General features: G+C 43.6%; 2 pseudogenes; one reads left to right on the top strand and one right to left on the bottom strand.

Annotated features, from left to right (window-relative positions):
- Nucleotides 1–13,595: 13,595 nt before the first annotated feature.
- On the bottom strand, nucleotides 13,596–13,714 carry LOC122925216 (annotated as a pseudogene).
- A 4,236-nt stretch (nucleotides 13,715–17,950) lies between these two features.
- LOC122925205 lies at nucleotides 17,951–18,069 on the top strand (annotated as a pseudogene).
- Nucleotides 18,070–18,409: the final 340 nt, after the last annotated feature.

Below are 18,409 nucleotides of genomic sequence, written 5' to 3'. Positions count from 1 at the left end.
CATAAAGAGAACTCCTAGCATGGCCATGCTCTAAAGACAGAAAGATTTAAAGATTGCAACCTTGTAACGACTGCAACCTTGTAACAACTCAATTGCCCTGAACACAGTGAGTACGGAGATCGGACTGCTGTCCCACCCGTAATACCGCAAGATTTGGGCTAGGTTACCAGAGTTTGGGAGCTGTGAGGACGTAACAGCGTCTCCAGCTGAACTCCTGCATCGTATCAAGAAAAAGACCGTGCAACACGCTAACATAGGAGGTAAGACACTTTACTCCTAGCAAGGAATAACTCTTTGTTGGAGGTACATACAAGTCCGGCTGGTCGGGAAGAAGCGAACCGGAAGAAAAGGACTTCTTTCAAGCAGCTGCAAGGGATGGAAAAGTACAGCACCAGCAAGAAGATGGAGGCTCAGAAAAATGTGAGTATGAACTTCTCCACAAAAAACAGCACTTTTAATCCCATTGTTCCTACTACATACAAATCCGCTGAGCTGCTGTGGTCCGCTTTACTGGACCAGGCTTACGCTCATGACCGGGTTTGTATTAGTAGGAGTGTCTTGAACAAGGCCACCAAATGGCTTCAGATGCTAGCCAAACTCGTTCATACGTTTGAGGCTAGCATCTGTAAGCCAAAGGAAGTGGCGCTGGTGTCTCAGTCAACGGAGACAAATCCTCCGGCCGTTCACTGCCAGTGCTGTGCCAGTAATTCAGACCAGGTTTCGGCACTGCGGGCACAGCTGGCGGAGAATGTGCAGTCTACTGTTGACCGAGATGCGCAAGTGGCTAGGTTAGAGTCACAGTTAGTAGAGCTGCAGAGGCAGAAGGAGGAAATTGAGGCTAAGTTGACTCAGTCTTTTACTGAGGTCAAGGCCTTCAAGGAGCAGACTGCCTCTACTGATGTGACGGTAGCCAAATTGAAGGCTCAGGTTGCTGTAAGCTCCCAGATAATGACTGGCATGCCGGCCCTTTCTTTTCCCGTAAAGTCAGGGTCGGAATCTCCCAAAACTTTGCCCTATGCAGGGCAAAAAGGGGGGAGAGTAGTCTGTGACAGGCCAAATCACCAGACCAAGCCTGTCCAGACTAACAGAGATTTTTCCCTGACTTTGGGGAAAAGGAAGATTGTGAAAAGTGCCTCCCTGAAGATGGAACAATTCAGGGAGCACGGTTGCAGTGTGGACGGACTCAAGCCACGCCGGGCAAACATCAAATGTTTTGCGTGTGGTGGCTTGGGTCATATAGCAAAACACTGCAAAACACACAAGACAGTAAGCCCAATCAGGTGCTTCAGGTGTGTGAACAAAGGACACATTGCAAGGAATTGCCCTTGTGCAAGTAATTGCAATGTGTCCAGTGATGGGATTCAGGTAACAAATTGTGCAGTGGGGTCTAGTCAGCTTGGCCATAAAGGCGTTACCTCTCAGCGACACATGACTCATTAGGCGCTGAGGGATGAATGGCCAAGCTAGGCTAGGCAACATTTGACACCCCTGTACAGTTTGTTCCCTGTGTATGTCCATGTTGTGTGTTTTTGTTGTCTGTTTGTATGTTCTTGTTGATGGTGGTAGTCCTTGTCTATGAATGTGTTCCACAATGCTGATTTATGTAGTGTTGTAAGTCCTGTCTGCTGTTTTTGTTTCATTCTGTGTCCCCTTGGAGTGGAACAGTGTTATACTGTGGATCGAGAACGTATAGGTTCGCAAGCAGATAATTTCACACGGGAAATCCTGCTGGTCGGGAGAAGGCATAAGGACCTTCTCCATGCAGCACACAAAGGATGATGTGATATTATTCTGGGCAACCAGGGTTTCAGATCGATACAGATAACACTGTTGTGCTCAAGGTTTTCGTTAGGGCTGTGTTGCGCTAGGGACTGGGGCGGACAGACAACATTGGTGTAATGTTGTGCTGCGCACTTAATTCTGGTCCGAGCAGGTAGCACAGCTCTGATAGGGATTGGACGCGGAGTGTTTGGCAGCAGAGTGTGGACTGTGTTCTTGTGTTGTGGGGTCCTGGGGAGCCAGGGCATGCCTATACCACTGGTTCTGTGGGCCTCCACAAGACGGGATCACAGGGGGAAATTAGCCTGGGTACACATGAGTGGACAGGGATGCGGTGCCATCAATAACAAGATGGTGCTTTGTCCACAGAACTCCAGTTATCCTAACCTAGTAGGGTGGCCATCCTTATCTGTTGGTGCAGAGGGATGTGTAGCAGAGGACGCGATCCTCTCAAGGTAGGGTGTTCAGACACCAGTGTTAGGATAACGAGGAGTCCTGTGAGATAAAGGGCAGCCCAATACCTTTCTCTACCCATGGGTCAAAGGTATTGGTGCTGAGAATTTTTTGTACATTTAACAGCACTGTTAGGGGAGAAATTCCCCTGGGAGCGCCTGGTATTTTCTTCTGCCATAGGTGTGTTTTATGTGGAGCGGAAGAAAAAACCAGGAGATGCCACAGAAGAGGCCAGCTATTCCCCCTGACACTCTTGTGAAGCTCCAGAGGATCCCACTGGATTTTGGCAACCAAGCGACCTCTGTCTAGAGGTGTTCTAGAGATGGAAGACTGTGCCACAATCCAGCGGGAGCGTTATCTCAGACTCTGGAGGAAGACTTGGAGACGTTCGGGTGGAAGAGCTTATCACTTGTTTCACCCAGTGAAACTTCTTCTGGTTCTGGTGATCGTCATCTACATTAGACTGTGTATCGGAGGGTCAAGGGACTTATTGACCAAATACACCAGAACCAGACAGAACTTTACAGAACTATCTGGAGGAGGAAGCTCAGGACATAACTCAAACATTGTTCCTGTAGCCAAATATTGTATGGACACACTTTGTTTCCTATGAGGGTTCGGGACGTATAACCTATACTACCCTGAAACCCCATAGCACATTGTATTTATTGATTTTGTTTGTCGGTCGATTGTGTACCCATGGACACTCTAGGTGCAAATGTGTGACAGCCTATATTTGACTGTACACATTTGCATCCTATAGTCGTTTCCCATTGACACGGGGGTCTACGACCTACCTGTGTCTTTGGAGGTAGAGAGGAATGCCAGGTTGCGTGAGGCTCTATGGGTACAGACATATAATGGAATTTGGTGGTGTTGGGAGGGATGGGACATGTATTTTGTGTGAATGGGGATAAGGTTAGGTCACAATAGGGACAGGCATCCTTTGTTTGCCTTTTGCCACCTTGAACCCTGGAACGGTGAAGTTCTTAAGGGAAGGGCTGGATGTGTAGTGTAGCGGAGGTGTTCTCCGCAGTAGAATTTAGGTACTATGACATCACCGCTTAAGAGTCTGACCTGCCTTGTAAAGACCTATTAATCTGTCCACGGGAGAACCGCACCAGTCAAGATGGAAACAGATGTTGGACGAAAGTTGTGATTAAAGAAAGTTGGGACTGAGGTTGTGAGGGTGAACCCGCTCCAGATTCCTTGGAGGCGGGCCATACCTGAAGATCGGCAGAATTACCGAGAGACTGTGGGGGTGTGGTCACTCCAAAGTGGGGGTGACCGACACTAAAAGACTGTTAAAGAAAGGCCAGATAAAGACTGCGAGGGTGAACCCGCTCCAGATTCCTTGGAGGCGGGCCATACCTGAAGATCGGCAGAACTACTGAGAGACTGTGGGTGTGTGGTATCAAAGTTCCAGCGAGAAGAAGACGGTGTATCCTGTGGACGGAGGAGTAGGTTACGGTGAAGGGCAGGTCGGAGGAAGCTGGATTAGGGATGTCTAAGTACCTAAAGATCATTGTGCACTACAGTTCTTCCTGAACTTCCACCCAGGATGGGGTTGAGGAGGGGGGCAAATACAAACCGGATTCCAAAAAAGTTGGGACACTATACAAATCGTGAATAAAAACTGAATGCAATGATGTGGAGGTGCCAACTTCTAATATTTTATTCAGAATAGAACATAAATCACAGAACAAAAGTTTAAAGTGAGAAAATGTACCATTTTAAGGGAAAAATATGTTGAATCAGAATTTCATGGTGTCAACAAATCCCCAAAAAGTTGGGACAAGGCCATTTTCACCACTGTGTGGCATCTCCCCTTCTTCTTACAACACTCAACAGACGTCTGGGGACTGAGGAGACCAGTTTCTCAAGTTTAGAAATAGGAATGCTCTCTCATTCTTGTCTAATACAGGCCTCTAACTGTTCAATCGTCATGGGCCTTCTTTGTTGCACCTTCCTCTTTATGATGCGCCAAATGTTCTCTATAGGTGAAAGATCTGGACTGCAGACTGGCCATTTCAGTCCCTGGATCCTTCTCCTACGCAGCCATGATGTTGTGATTGATGCAGAATGTGGTCTGGCAATTTCTTGTTGAAAAATGCAGGGTCTTCCCTGAAAGAGATGACGTCTGGATGGGAGCATATGTTGTTCTAGAACCAGAATATATTTTTCTGCATTGATGGTGCCTTTCCAGACATGCAAGCTGCCCATGCCACACGCACTCATGCAGCCCCATACCATCAGAGATGCAGGCTTCTGAACTGAGCGTTGATAAAAACTTGGGTTGTCCTTGTCCTCTTTGGTCCGGATGACATGGCGTCCCAGATTTCCAAAAAGAACTTTGAATCGTGACTCGTCTGACCACAGAACAGTCTCCCATTTTGCCACACTCCATTTTAAATGATCCCTGGCCCAGTGAAAACGCCCGAGCTTGTGGATCTTGCTTAGAAATGGCTTCTTCTTTGCACTGTAGAGTTTCAGCTGGCAACGGCGGATGGCACGGTGGATTGTGTTCACTGACAATGGTTTCTGGAAGTATTCCTGAGCCCATTCTGTGATTTCCTTTACAGTAGCATTCCTGTTTGTGGTGCAGTGTCGTTTAAGGGCCCGGAGATCACGGGCATCCAGTATGGTTTTACGGCCTTGACCCTTACGCACAGAGATTGTTCCAGATTCTCTGAATCTTCGGCTGATGTTATGCACAGTTGATGATGATAGATGCAAAGTCTTTGCAATTTTTCGCTGGGTAACACCATTCTGATATTGCTCCACTATCTTTCTGCGCAACATTGTGGGAATTGGTGATCCTCTACCCATCTTGGCTTCTGAGAGACACTGCCACTCTGAGAAGCTCTTTTTATACCCAATCATGTTGCCAATTGACCTAATTAGTGTTAATTGGTCTTCCAGCTCTTCGTTATGCTCAAATTTACTTTTTCCAGCCTCTTATTGCTACTTGTGGAAATAAATGAGCGAGCACTCTTCTATGGCACTCACTCAGATTTAATGATAAAAATTGCAATAACAAATTAATCAAACAATAAATAACACACTTAAAATACTATAAAATATTACCAATGGTATAAAATAAAATAATGGTCGACCATATATACGCCACTAATTGTAGGCAGCAATACAATGATGTATATATGAGGTCCAATGGCGTCCACAATGAATGTTAGATAAAGTGACAGTGCAATAAAGATTAAACAATAAATATCTGTGCTAATAACATAAGATATTAAATAGCAATATCTTAGTGAACAGTAAAGTGATGAATGGGTGCGACAATCTTATGAAAAAATTATCTTATGAAAAAATAGGGGACGCCATATAGGGCCAAGCGCTGGATAATTGTGTGCACTAGTAAACTTGCGTTCCTTCCTGTAGAAATTGAAATTCGGTATATAGTCCGCAATCAACCGCAGTTAAGAGTCCAACAGTTGTTTGTATTCGGTTGGTTAATAATATATCCTGAAAACGCAGTCTATAGTAGCTGTATGATTCTCACCGCTGTCTGGAGGTTATTCCTTGCTAGGAGTAAAGTGTCTTACCTCCTATGTTAGCGTGTTGCACGGTCTTTTTCTTGATACGATGCAGGAGTTCAGCTGGAGACGCTGTTACGTCCTCACAGCTCCCAAACTCTGGTAACCTAGCCCAAATCTCGCGGTATTACGGGTGGGACAGCAGTCCGATCTCCGTACTCACTGTGTTCAGGGCAATTGAGTTGTTACAAGGTTGCAGTCGTTACAAGGTTGCAATCTTTAAATCTTTCTGTCTTTAGAGCATGGCCATGCTAGGAGTTCTCTTTATGGAGGTTCCAACAGAGTGTCTGATAGCCCTACCACTGAGGAAGGGATTGGTACTATCCCGAAACGCGTCTGGGCTATCAGACACTCTGTTGGAACCTCCATAAAGAGAACTCCTAGCATGGCCATGCTCTAAAGACAGAAAGATTTAAAGATTGCAACCTTGTAACGACTGCAACCTTGTAACAACTCAATTGCCCTGAACACAGTGAGTACGGAGATCGGACTGCTGTCCCACCCGTAATACCGCAAGATTTGGGCTAGGTTACCAGAGTTTGGGAGCTGTGAGGACGTAACAGCGTCTCCAGCTGAACTCCTGCATCGTATCAAGAAAAAGACCGTGCAACACGCTAACATAGGAGGTAAGACACTTTACTCCTAGCAAGGAATAACCTCCAGACAGAGGTGAGAATCATACAGCTACTATAGACTGCGTTTTCAGGATATATTATTAACCAACCGAATACAAACAACTGTTGGACTGTTAACTGCGGTTGATTGCGGACTATATACCGAATTTCAATTTCTACAGGAAGGAACGCAAGTTTACTAGTGCACACAATTATCCAGCGCTTGGCCCTATATGGCGTCCCCTATTTTTTCATAAGATTATTTTTTCATAAGATTGTCGCACCCATTCATCACTTTATTGTTCACTAAGATATTGCTATTTAATATCTTATGTTATTAGCACAGATATTTATTGTTTAATCTTTATTGCACTGTCACTTTATCTAACATTCATTGTGGACACCATTGGACCTCATATATACATCATTGTATTGCTGCCTACAATTAGTGGCGTATATATGGTCGACCATTATTTTATTTTATACCATTGGTAATATTTTATAGTATTTTAAGTGTGTTATTTATTGTTTGATTAATTTGTTATTGCAATTTTTATCATTAAATCTGAGTGTGTGCCATAAAAGAGTGCTCGCTCCTTTATTTCCACATTTACTTATTCTATTGAGGTGGGGCGTCCTCAAACTGAGTTTGCAGCACCGTACCACCCACTATCAGCAGTGAGCCACTTCATTTAATTATCTTATTGCTACTTGTCCCAACTTTTTGGGGATTTGTTGACACCGTGAAAATTAGAATCAACGTATTTTTCCTTTAAAATTATATATTTACTCAGATTAAACGTTTGATCTGTCATCTACGTTCTATTACAAATAAAATATTGACATTTGCCATCTCCACATCATTGCATTCAGTTTTTATTCACAATTTGTTTAGTGTCCCAACTTTTTTGGAATCCGGTTTGTATATCTCAACCCGTTCCCCAAATATATTGTCGTATTATATAGTCCGACAACAGGGGGATTGTTGAGGAAGGGTTGAGACGCATGCATATATATACATATATGCATGCAAACACGTGCATGCATGTATGATATATATATATGCATGCATTAATCACGCTATAGGAGGATGTGCGCAGATGTTCCCAGCATCTGCGCACATCTGCCCTTAGTGGCCCACAGGGGCTCATGGAGGCCCCTGTGGGATACATGTGACCCCTTTTAATATGTAGGGGCTTGTGCCCCCTTATAATGTAGGGGCTTGTGCCCCCTTATATGGTCAACTGTGCCCCCTTGTCATCTATGCCCCCTTATCATCTATAATCCCCCTTAGAATATGATTAATGTATACATGTGTATGGATGTGCCCCAAGCATCCATACACATGTATATTATACAATGTTGCCCCCCCCCCCCTACACCTGAAACCAGGTGCATCGGTGTGAATGTGCCCCAAGCATTCACACCGATGCAATCTGGCTAATTGCATCAGAATGACTGGACAAGGGTCCGGTCATCCTGATGGATACAAAGAGCTCAGATTCAACAGAATCTGAGCCCTTTGTTGTAATTACCTCCAGCTCTGCTGGAGATAATTGCGCATGATAGAAGAAGGGGAGAAACATTCTATTATGCGCATTCCGACAGTGCGACTACTATCGCACTGTCCGGAATACTAGGTGCTGCAGGCGGGAGATCAAAGGCTTCTCCCGCCTGTCTGCTGAAGCGCATCCCCGATGTGATGCGGGCCGGCGCAGTGACGTCATATCACTGCGCCGGCCTACGTGAATAATGGGCGCGCGCTCCCCCTTGAGGGCGGCGCGGGAGTGCGGGCCGCCGGGGATAAATATCCGGAGGCCCTGCACTCAAGTTAGTTAGGACTGGACCCCCCCTCTTACCTAGAGGAAAGCGCATCCTGCGCTCAGGTTAGGGTCAGAGCCCACACGTGGAGAGGAGGATCGGGACCCCCCCCCCCGACCTTGAAGCAGAGCGCGTCCTGCGCTCCGGACAAGAGAGGCCTGACCGGACCTCCACCCTGATCGGTTCCCCCCCTCCGGCTGAGGACCCCTGCCGGCCCACCCGCAATCGGCGCTCAGGAACGAGCAGGACCCCTGGAGCAAATAAACCTTAAGTATCACCCCCTTATCCCTACCACTATACTGACCCCCCTACTGAACCCTTATACCTGATTAACCCCTGCATTCCCCTGGGTTACCCCTGCATTCCCCTGGTTAACCCCCTGCATTCCCCTGGTTAACCCCCTGCATCCCCTGGTTAACCCCTGCATCCCCTGGTTAACCCCTGCATCCCCTGGATAACCCCTGGTTACTACATTTGCAGGGTATACTGTGTAGCCCTGCAATACTGTATTTGTGTCGGTGGCCTGCATACACCCCTGCAGTGCCACCGTTAACCCTTGTCGTACCTTAGGGATAGAATTAGTCAGGTGGGGTGGGTTGTTATATACTTGTATGTGTGAACTGTATAGTTAGTTTATGGGTGGAATTTGGGAATGTGTAGTGTAGTTTAGGCTGTGTATTTACTGTATATCGTGTGCGTCAGGTGTTAATAAATAAAGTTATATTTGTACCCTTTATGTAGCGTGTACTTGTTAGCGGTAGTGAGTTAGTTAGGCGCATGCAGCTAGCGTAGTGATGTCACGGACGGTGTACAGGAAACAAGACAATGCGACATGCATATATGACTCACTGGATTCAAAGCTAAGGAACCAAAAGGGAGACCCCTGCACAAAACCTGGCACTTTCCCTGGCTGCTCAGCCTATGCAAAGATCCCAAAGGTGGATGGTTGCATATCCATGTACCTCGACTATATAACCCCTGAACACCCTACAATAGTGAGGGGACACGACCACCGGCTCCCTAAACCAGACACGGAGGGAGTCAGGGTCACCTGGGATCCAGCAAACAGAAAATAACAGATAAATGTACAGCACTTAACTTTGCAGCAGACTGGGAAACAGGATCAGCATGCACACACACTCCAGGAAGTAGTATAAGCCGCCCAGTAATGAATTATGGGGCGGAATTTAAAGGGATGTAATCAGTCCAACTACATGACAGCTGAGAGAGGCTAACGAGATGAGGAACTGAACACCACAACAAGGAAAACTCAAGGAGGAGGTTCTGAAAGGCTTCTGTCAGAGCTTCTCAGCTGTCTGGTTGTGACAGTACCCCTCCCTCTACGAGTGGACTCCGGACACTCAGAGCCCACCTTCTCAGGATGGGACCTATGGAAAGCCCTGATGAGACGAGAGGCCTTAATGTCCGTCACTGGGACCCACATCCTCTCCTCAGGACCATAAACCTCCCAATGAACAAGGTACTGGAGAGAACCGCGGACAAGACGAGAATCCACAATCCTAGAGACCTGAAATTCAAGATTCCCATCAACCATAATCGGAGGAGGAGGCAAAGGCGAGGGTACAATGGGTTGAACATAAGGTTTCAATAAGGACTTATGAAAAACATTATGGATCTTCCAAGTCTGAGGAAGATCAAGACGGTAGGCAACAGGATTGATGACAGACAGGATTTTGTAAGGCCCGATAAACCTAGGACCCAACTTCCAGGAGGGAACCTTCAATTTGATATTCTTGGTAGACAACCACACCAGATCACCAACATTCAGGTCCGGACCAAGCACACGTCTCTTATCTGCCACACGCTTATATCTCTCACTCATGCTCTTTAGATTATCCTGAATCTTTTGCCAAATAGATGACAAAGACGAGGAGAATCTGTCCTCATCAGGTAAACCAGAAGACCCCTCTCCCGAGAAAGTCCCAAACTGCGGATGAAACCCATATGCACCAAAAAATGGTGACTTATCAGAGGACTCCCGATGACGGTTATTTAAAGCAAAAAAGAACACCAATCCTCTTGATTCTCCGCCACAAAACAGCGCAGATATGTCTCCATATTCTGATTGACTCGCTCCGTCTGGCCATTCGACTGCGGGTGGAAAGCAGAAGAGAAAGACAACCGAACCCCCAAGCGAGAACAGAAAGCCTTCCAGAATCTGGAAACAAACTGCATGCCCCTATCAGAGACTATGTCTGAAGGAATATCGTGCAATTTGACAATGTGATCAATAAATGCCTGCGCCAGCGTCTTAGCATTGGGCAAACCAGGAAAAGGGATGAAATGCACCATTTTGCTAAAACGGTCCACCACCACCAGAATCACAGTCTTCCCCGAGGAACGAGGCAGGTCCGTTATGAAGTCCATGGACAGATGTGTCCAAGGACGGGAAGGAATGGGTAAGGGAAGGAGAGGACCTGACGGCCGTGAATGAGGGACTTTGGCATGAGCGCAAGTCTCGCAGGCTGCCACAAAACCCTCAACCGACTTACGAAGCGCAGGCCACCAGAATCTCCGAGCGATGAGATCCAGTGAGGCTCTTGCCCCCGGGTGCCCAGCAAGGACCGTTTCGTGGTGTTCCTTAAAAATCTTGCGTCTTAAAGCGAGAGGCACAAACAACCTCCCAGGAGGACAAAGATCAGTAAACACGGTAATAGGGTGTCTGGCTCCCTCTAGCCAATGGCGCCATTCCTCAAAAGCCAACTTGATGGCCAACAATTCCCTATCTCCCACATCGTAATTTCTCTCTGCGGAGGAGAGTTTTTTCGAGAAAAAGGCACACGGTCGCCATTTGGCAGGAGAGGAACCCTGAGACAAGACCGCACCCACACCCACCTCAGAAGCATCAACCTCAACTATGAAGGGTAAAGAAATATCAGGTTGCACCAAGATGGGAGCGGAAGCAAAACTCTCCTTGATATTAGAAAAAGCCTTACGCGCCTCTACCTACCAAGAAGAAAAATCTACCCCCTTTCTGGTCATATCAGTGAGTGGTTTAACAATAGAGGAATAATTCAAAATAAACTTCCTGTAATAATTGGCAAAGCCCAAAAAACGCATCAGCGCCTTCTGATTCTCAGGAAGCTCCCACTCAAGCACAGCGCGGACCTTCTCGGGGTCCATGCGAAAACCAGAAGCGGAGAGAAGAAACCCCAGAAATTGAATTTCTGGAACCGTAAACACACATTTTTCCAGTTTCGCATATAATTTATTCTCCCACAGGATGAGCAAGACCTGACGTAAATGTTCCTTATGAGTTTTGAAATCAGGAGAAAAAATCAAAATGTCATCCAAATACACTAATACAAATTTTCCCATCAAATGATAAAAAATGCTGTTCACGAAATGCTGAAAAACGCCTGGGGCATTCATCAAACCAAAAGGCATAACCAAACTTTCAAAATGGCCCTCAGGGGTATTGAAGGCCGTCTTCCATTCGTCTCCTTCTCTGACCCTGACCAGGTTGTATGCCCCTCTTAGATCTAATTTGGAAAAGACTTTAGCCCCAACAACCTGGTTAAACAGGTCCGGGATCAGAGGAAGCGGATAAGGGTCACGAATAGTGATACTATTCAGCTCCCTGAAATCCAGACATGGTCTTAAAGAACCATCTTTTTTCTTAACAAAGAAAAAAACAGCGGCAACAGGTGACTTCGAGGGTCGTATGTGTCCTTTTCTCAGACTCTCAGAGATATAAGCACGCATAGCGATCCTTTCAGGTTGGGAAAGATTGTATAAATGAGATTTAGGCAGCTTGGCGCCTGGGATGAGATTAATAGGGCAATCGTACTCCCTGTGCGGGGGCAAATCCTGAACTCCACTCTCAGAGAAGACATCCGAAAATTCAGAGAGAAAAGATGGTACAGTCTTAGTAGCAACCTCAGAAACAGATGTCGTGAGGCAATTCTCTCTGTAAAAGTCACTCCAACCATTTATTTGCCTCGCTTGCCAATCAATGGTGGGGTTATGTTTAGTGAGCCAGGGTAGCCCCAACACTAGAGGAGTAGGCAAACCGCTAAGGACGAAACATGACACATCCTCAACATGAGCATCACTCACAATTAAACGGATATTGTGAACTATGCCCTTTAATGATTTCTGTAATATATCAGGCTGGTTTAAAATCTGTAAAAAAAACACAGATGGGCGCACCATAGGGTAATTCTGTGGGTATATATTGATATATGGAGAGAGATGGTAAGGCTCACCTTATATGGTTGTGCAAGGATAGGCACAACACTATTGTAGGTATTATCAAACAAGCCTGGATGTCTGGATAGGGCGGTCTGCAGCCACGGGATCACAGAAGATCTTCAAACGGAGAAGCCTGGAGCCCCCAAGAAGATAATAGTATAAAGGAACAAAAACACGTCCCACGGCGCGAATTACCGTCAGCCAGTCACCAGGATCAAGAAGAAATCTTTTTATTGCAGCGATACAACGCGTTTCGGGGAATCACTCCCCTTCATCAGGTACACAGAGCTGCACAAAGTAACAGCACAAGGCTACACATATTTATACTTACAAACATACCGCCCTTAAAGGGTCACAGGGTCAGAAGGGAGGAGATTTGGGTGTTGCCTAAATGATCAGTGGCAAATATAATGTGCATATCTGCAAGCTCTCATAATGAGCCGCCGATGTGCACATTAGAAACACATTTGTATTATATAAAGCTAGAAAAGCACACTGAAAATAGTCCGTTTTGTAAGTGACCTCAAAACAATACGCCCATATGGGGGCCGACCCTATGAGGTGTGCAATAGCAAACGCATCACAGGTTTCTAATCAAATAAGGCGATTGTAAAGTTCTATCAAGACTCTAGGACCTGTGTCACATGACCGGATCCCAGTCACGTGAGAGCCGTTGCTCGGTCACAAGGTAACAAAAGTGGTGAGGGGGCCGTCCTCTCTAAAGAAGCTAGCTCACGTCACTCAACCTGGTATCACATGGCTCACATCACGTGAGTAAGATCCGATCATGTGAGAGCCGTTACCTAGTTACAGGGACACTTGAATGGTGAGAGAGCCGTCTGACTTGCATTTCTATAACCGCACATCGCATAGTCAGGTAGAAACTTATCAGAGTCGTTTTTATAAACCAGAGGGCGCTCTCACTGGAAATCTACTGTGATTCAACAGAAAAAGAACATTTAGAACATTCACAAAAATAGAGGAGGGGAGGAAAAAGAAAAGCATATATTGTGAAGATCACATACATATAATGTTGCCCTACAGATACAATAACTAGATTCCTGAAAAATAAACAATGTTATTAAACATAAATAGGAAGTGGCATGATACGACCTTAAAAAGATTTAAAAAATTGAAAAATTGATATATATATAAAGGTCTACAGCACCCGCTCTTCCCAGGTGGTCTCCCATCCAAGTACTGGCCGAGCCCAACCCTGCTTTGCTTCTGAGATCGGACGAGATCAGGCGTACCCAGGGTGGCATGGCCAATAAATAAAGGAAGGGAAATATAAAATCTGATACTCCTTTTAAGAAAAGAATTAAATAATTTTAGCCACTTATTAGGTTTCTAATTAAGAAAGTCCTTCTACTAAAAGAATATTAATATTAAGAATTAAAAATATATAAAAAGAATTTTTATGTGATTGGGACGTCATCCAATCAAATCACATAATAAATTGACATTAGTCATGCAGGATTTGGGGGATACAGGTGGGTGCATGCGTGCAGTTGGTAAAAGTACACACGCATGCCACCACTATCCCAAAATACCTGATGATTGACAAACATCACCAATTGGTGGCGTGGTTGTCACCCTATTATTTTATCAGAAAGAAGAAGTTCAAGACAGCAGTAATGTAGTTAAGGGTCTGGATCTAATAGAGAAAAGACAAACATCTATTACTCATATTTTCCCTTTCCAATGATGACAGGGTGTATATATCATCAATTTATAGATTGATTTCAAATGCCTCATTAAGACCCTGGGGGCTCAGGCTATTAAGTTTATAGATCCAGAACATTTCACGTCTTTTGATTGTTTGTGTAATGTTCCGGGTGTCAGCATGAATTTTCTCTATAGGTATTACAAAAATACTTGAAAAAAGACCCTGATGTTTATCCGCAATATGTCTTGATACACTGTGCTGCATAAATTTCTTCTTAGTGTTTGAACGGTGTTTGTTCAACCTATTCCGTAACGTCTGTGTGGTGCGACCGACGTACTGTAATCCACATTGGCATTCCAGCACGTAGATCACATTATTTGACCCACAGTCCATTGGTTGCTTAATATTAAAAATTTCCCCAGTAGTATTACTACGAAAAGAGGTAGAGTTACGTATAGAAAGGCAACATAGACATTTAGATTGTCTACATTTAGTACTGCCCACTGGTCTAGATGGTATAAATGAACTAATGTTCAACCCAGTTGCTTTTTGATGGAATTTACGTAATTTAGTAGGTGCTAACAAATTTTTTAGGGTTTTAGCTCTCCTAAAAGTTAGGGGCGGGTGGCTTGGTAGGGATTTGCCTATGTATGGGTCTTTTTTAATAATATGCCAATATTTGGAAAGGATATTTCTCACGTCCTTATGATTACCACTATAAGTAGTAATAAAGTTGGTACCCCATTTAATATTTTGCTGTTTGTCCTTTGCCTGATCTTTCTGGTTGGCTAATAGGCAATTTTCTTGTGTAAGAGCCTTGGCTCGATTAAAAGCCGCCTCAATAACCCTATGAGGATAACCTTTTTTCTGAAATCTTCTCCGAATGATTTCACTCTGTGAGATGAAATCCCTAGTTAGCGAACAGTTCCTCCTTAATCTCTTAAATTGACTAAAAGGGATATTTGTCTTCCATTTTTTAAAATGGAGACTTGAATACTCAAGATAACTATTGCAATCGACCTTTTTAAAGAACGTACGTGTTATAATTTTGTCACCAACAGCATTCATTTCTAAGTCCAAGAATTCAATTCTTGAACGGTCATGTGTCCCGGATAAAGTGATACCCCAATTAGAGGAATTCAAGTATTGAATAAAGCCCATAATGGAATCAGAATCTCCATCCCATATGAAAAACAAGTCGTCTATATAACGACGATATAATACAATATTATCCGACCACTGGGTGGACTTATAAATGTACTGATCTTCAAACACTCCCATGAAAAGGTTCGCAAAACTGGGCGCGAAACGCGTACCCATTGCAGTACCTTTGCACTGGAGGTATAGTTGTTCACCAAAAGAAAATGTATTATGTGTCAGGATAAATTGAATGGATTTCAATATAAACGACTTTTGATCAACAGGTACAGAAGAATCTTTACCAAGGAAAGAATCAACACATTTTATTCCCAATTCATGATTGATATTTGAATATAGGGCCGCAACATCAAGGGCTATCCACGAATATGTATCTTTCCATGTGATTCCTTGGAGTGTAGTTATTAAAGAAGTGGAATCTTTCAAATAGGAAGGTAACTGAATTACATATTTCTGTAGCAAGATGTCCACATAGTGGGACAAATTGCAAGTCAGAGAGGATATCCCAGATATGATGGGGCGGCCCGGAGGATTCTGGACATCCTTATGGATTTTGGGTAGATGGTACCATCTACCCAAAATCCATAAGGATGTCCAGAATCCTCCGGGCCGCCCCATCATATCTGGGATATCCTCTCTGACTTGCAATTTGTCCCACTATGTGGACATCTTGCTACAGAAATATGTAATTCAGTTACCTTCCTATTTGAAAGATTCCACTTCTTTAATAACTACACTCCAAGGAATCACATGGAAAGATACATATTCGTGGATAGCCCTTGATGTTGCGGCCCTATATTCAAATATCAATCATGAATTGGGAATAAAATGTGTTGATTCTTTCCTTGGTAAAGATTCTTCTGTACCTGTTGATCAAAAGTCGTTTATATTGAAATCCATTCAATTTATCCTGACACATAATACATTTTCTTTTGGTGAACAACTATACCTCCAGTGCAAAGGTACTGCAATGGGTACGCGTTTCGCGCCCAGTTTTGCGAACCTTTTCATGGGAGTGTTTGAAGATCAGTACATTTATAAGTCCACCCAGTGGTCGGATAATATTGTATTATATCGTCGTTATATAGACGACTTGTTTTTCATATGGGATGGAGATTCTGATTCCATTATGGGCTTTATTCAATACTTGAATTCCTCTAATTGGGGTATCACTTTATCCGGGACACATGACCGTTCAAGAATTGAATTCTTGGACTTAGAAATGAATGCTGTTGGTGACAAAATTATAACACGTACGTTCTTTAAAAAGGTCGATTGCAATAGTTATCTTGAGTATTCAAGTCTCCATTTTAAAAAATGGAAGACAAATATCCCTTTTAGTCAATTTAAGAGATTAAGGAGGAACTGTTCGCTAACTAGGGATTTCATCTCACAGAGTGAAATCATTCGGAGAAGATTTCAGAAAAAAGGTTATCCTCATAGGGTTATTGAGGCGGCTTTTAATCGAGCCAAGGCTCTTACACAAGAAAATTGCCTATTAGCCAACCAGAAAGATCAGGCAAAGGACAAACAGCAAAATATTAAATGGGGTACCAACTTTATTACTACTTATAGTGGTAATCATAAGGACGTGAGAAATATCCTTTCCAAATATTGGCATATTATTAAAAAAGACCCATACATAGGCAAATCCCTACCAAGCCACCCGCCCCTAACTTTTAGGAGAGCTAAAACCCTAAAAAATTTGTTAGCACCTACTAAATTACGTAAATTCCATCAAAAAGCAACTGGGTTGAACATTAGTTCATTTATACCATCTAGACCAGTGGGCAGTACTAAATGTAGACAATCTAAATGTCTATGTTGCCTTTCTATACGTAACTCTACCTCTTTTCGTAGTAATACTACTGGGGAAATTTTTAATATTAAGCAACCAATGGACTGTGGGTCAAATAATGTGATCTACGTGCTGGAATGCCAATGTGGATTACAGTACGTCGGTCGCACCACACAGACGTTACGGAATAGGTTGAACAAACACCGTTCAAACACTAAGAAGAAATTTATGCAGCACAGTGTATCAAGACATATTGCGGATAAACATCAGGGTCTTTTTTCAAGTATTTTTGTAATACCTATAGAGAAAATTCATGCTGACACCCGGAACATTACACAAACAATCAAAAGACGTGAAATGTTCTGGATCTATAAACTTAATAGCCTGAGCCCCCAGGGTCTTAATGAGGCATTTGAAATCAATCTATAAATTGATGATATATACACCCTGTCATCATTGGAAAGGGAAAATATGAGTAATAGATGTTTGTCTTTTCTCTATTAGATCCAGACCCTTAACTACATTACTGCTGTCTTGAACTTCTTCTTTCTGATAAAATAATAGGGTGACAACCACGCCACCAATTGGTGATGTTTGTCAATCATCAGGTATTTTGGGATAGTGGTGGCATGCGTGTGTACTTTTACCAACTGCACGCATGCACCCACCTGTATCCCCCAAATCCTGCATGACTAATGTCAATTTATTATGTGATTTGATTGGATGACGTCCCAATCACATAAAAATTCTTTTTATATATTTTTAATTCTTAATATTAATATTCTTTTAGTAGAAGGACTTTCTTAATTAGAAACCTAATAAGTGGCTAAAATTATTTAATTCTTTTCTTAAAAGGAGTATCAGATTTTATATTTCCCTTCCTTTATTTATTGGCCATGCCACCCTGGGTACGCCTGATCTCGTCCGATCTCAGAAGCAAAGCAGGGTTGGGCTCGGCCAGTACTTGGATGGGAGACCACCTGGGAAGAGCGGGTGCTGTAGACCTTTATATATATATCAATTTTTCAATTTTTTAAATCTTTTTAAGGTCGTATCATGCCACTTCCTATTTATGTTTAATAACATTGTTTATTTTTCAGGAATCTAGTTATTGTATCTGTAGGGCAACATTATATGTATGTGATCTTCACAATATATGCTTTTCTTTTTCCTCCCCTCCTCTATTTTTGTGAATGTTCTAAATGTTCTTTTTCTGTTGAATCACAGTAGATTTCCAGTGAGAGCGCCCTCTGGTTTATAAAAACGACTCTGATAAGTTTCTACCTGACTATGCGATGTGCGGTTATAGAAATGCAAGTCAGACGGCTCTCTCACCATTCAAGTG

The sequence above is a fragment of the Bufo gargarizans genome, chromosome 1 (genome assembly GCF_014858855.1).
Source record: "Bufo gargarizans isolate SCDJY-AF-19 chromosome 1, ASM1485885v1, whole genome shotgun sequence".
Taxonomy (NCBI): Eukaryota; Metazoa; Chordata; class Amphibia; order Anura; family Bufonidae; genus Bufo; species Bufo gargarizans.
The sequence above is the reverse complement of the archived record's forward strand: the minus strand, read 5'-3'. Positions and strand labels throughout refer to the sequence as shown.